The following is a 2,941-nucleotide window of genomic DNA, read 5'->3' as shown; positions in this document are numbered from 1 at the left end:
GCTCGCCATCCTCCCCTCCGCTCGCCGTCCTGCCATCGTCGGAGAAGAGAGGAAGGGGGAGATCGGGAGAGAAGGAAGGAAAGAGAGGAGGAGGGGAGGAAGCTTCGGGAAGGAGAAGAAAAGAAAAAGGAGAAGAGAAGAGAAGAAAAGAAAAAGGAAAAAAAAAAAAGAGAAAAGAAAAGAAAAAGAAAAAGAAAAGAAAAGAAAGAAAAAGAGAAGAGAAAAGAAAAGAGTGGGTTAACGGGCCGGAATCGGGTTCGGGTCCGAAACCCGTTAAGCCCAATAATAAGAAATTGATTTAGCCAATTGAACCTGAACCCGAGCCTAATTAAATTGGGCTAAGTCTGGACGAGCCCAAACTGCAAATTGGGTCAAATCCGAACCGAATTAAGCCCAAATTGATTTGGGTCCGAACCCAATTAAATTGAGTTAGTTCCAGCAGACCCAATCTGGTTTTAAATCGAACCCCAAAGGCTTCAAATTGGACTTGGGCTAAATCCTTGGATGGGATCCAAGCAAGTAAATTCATAATATGATGAACTAAGAGATTTTATAATAAATAAATAGGGAATAATGTAATCCCTATTATGTTGTTTTAGGTGATTAAGGATTTGTCACCTGGACTTGAGCAATTTGGAAAGCGAATTGATGTAAGTAATCTGTCTTAATCCTATCGTAGATCTTGTATTACGTTTTATAAGATGAACCAGTGTTTTTTATACAATTTGAATTGTATGCATGATTAGTGAAGAATGTAAGTAACCTGTCCTAATCCTGTTATGGATCATGTTATGTTATTAATGTTTCCTAAGCATTTATTTTAAGTATATATGTTTCATGCATGATATGTTACAATGCATAAGTAACTTGCATGATTCCAGAAGCTATGGCTATGTATGCGACATGATGATACTGATATCATGCATGTAAGTTTGTAAAATCTTAGCTAGCCAAGAGGCACTGTAATGGCTCAAAGATGCTACTGATCGAATGCAACTGAGCTGGCCTTGCTAGTGGCCGAGAATAACTTCGCTGGCCTTGCTAGTGGCCGAGAATGACTAGCTGGCCCCGCCAGTGGCCGAATGGACTTCGCAGTAGCATCCGAGAGAATGGACCACAGCATGCCGGGGGCACGGGCTCAAAGATGCTACTGATCGAATGCAACTGAGCTGGCCTTGCTAGTGGCCGAGAATAACTTCGCTGGCCTTGCTGGTGGCCGAGAATGACTAGCTGGCCCCGCCAGTGGCCGAATGGACTTCGTAGTAGCATCCGAGAGAAAAAGGACCACGGCATGCCGGGGGGCACGGTTTCATATGCATATATTATGAAAATTTTGTGATTTGCACTACTGCTTTGTTTAAATTGCATACTTTATAAAATGATATTTGAAGCATGATCATGAGGCTCGTTTCAGAGATTGGGTATATGAGGCGGGTGCTTCCAAATCCTGCAGATGTGTTTTTGGGGAGAAGCAAAATCGGTGAGGGGTGAAGGACGCTTGCGTGAAGCCCCGGAACCGGCCAACATCTGGCAGGGGAGCCCCGTGTTTCCCCCTCATGTGGGCCCGATAGTCACGTGCCCTGCGCAGGCGGGCCGTGACATTTATGAACGTGCCTGGCCAAAGCATACATTGTATTACAACGGATTTTTGAATATATCCTTATGGAAAGTTGTATTTTGCTATAACCGCTATCTTCTTTAAATTGCATACATATTATGCCGTGATGATTATTAGATAAACATGCATGTCAGCTTCTCAAAACCCTGATTTACATGTTTAGTCTACTGGTTGATCCGGTAGGATTATGCAGGATTACTTACTGAGCCGTGTAGCTCATATCCGTTCATTTACTTTTTCTTTCAGATCCTTACCACTGATAGCTGCCAGAGACACGTTAATTTGGTATCAGGGCTTCTGGGGTAAAGCAAGCATACTTTTGTGTACATAAACTATGTAGAAGCTCTGTATTTGGGTACTGACCAGCATGTTGTACTAAGAATGCTTTCATATGAAAAGATTTGGTTGGTTTGACTACCCTGTTACCCAGGTATGAGGCTGCGTGCTATTGTGGGCGGTAGTCGGCAATAGCACGGCCGTGTCACGGATCCGGATCCGGGGCGTGACAGTCAGAGTTAGTGCAGTAACAAACGTAAGTTCAGGAAAATATTTTTACATTCATATTCTTAACTACAGTTATTGCTTCTAGCACAAAAGATTTACAAAGCAGGATATTAGCAATGTAACACACCAATGACTGGAAAAGGTTAGCTGAAAAAGTTTTAGAGAAACATTTCTGTACAGAGGCTGCTTTGAGAGTGCCAACCAAATCAAGATTTCAACTTGTCTTCTTTGCAATCCTTGTCTTAATGCCTGCTGCAGAAATTCATCAAACATCAATGATGTTTGAAACTCGAGCAATGAAATTGTGGGCCGAAGTGTAGGTATGAGGACTAAGTGTCTGAACACTGAACTACAAGACAGCATACCTTGCTGACCTTTTAACCCATAAAAGGGCTTCGATAGGAAAGTTGCGGTACTAGTCGCATGCGTCGCCTCTATAACTTAATCCACTTCCAAAAGATATACATATCTTATCGGCAGCTGCCAGGGCTGGACGCCGTTTCAACACACCAGCATCTGAGTCAACAAGAAGCTGGCATGTTGCATGCTTTATTTTTCCAGATCCCACAAACTTCAAAGCTATGTCAGCAAACAGAACTTTTTGATCACCTGCAGGGATGGATGATTATTTTGGGCATAAGCAACAATTCAGTTCTTTGATTCGTCTTTTATGGTCATTAAAATATTGGATCTGCAACATTCAGTTAATGAAATTAATGAATTCCCTAATTAAACTTGATCATTATCATAATAAAGAAACCAGCACTAAACTTTTTCTTTTCAGGCTGCGCATCTGTTCTTTTCTCAAAACGAAGCTGT

Source organism: Phoenix dactylifera, chromosome 1 (assembly GCF_051530095.1).
Source record: "Phoenix dactylifera cultivar Ajwa chromosome 1, Ajwa_hap1_PhDact_Kaust_v1.1, whole genome shotgun sequence".
NCBI classification, from domain to species: Eukaryota; Viridiplantae; Streptophyta; class Magnoliopsida; order Arecales; family Arecaceae; genus Phoenix; species Phoenix dactylifera.
Note: the sequence above shows the minus strand (reverse complement) of the source record.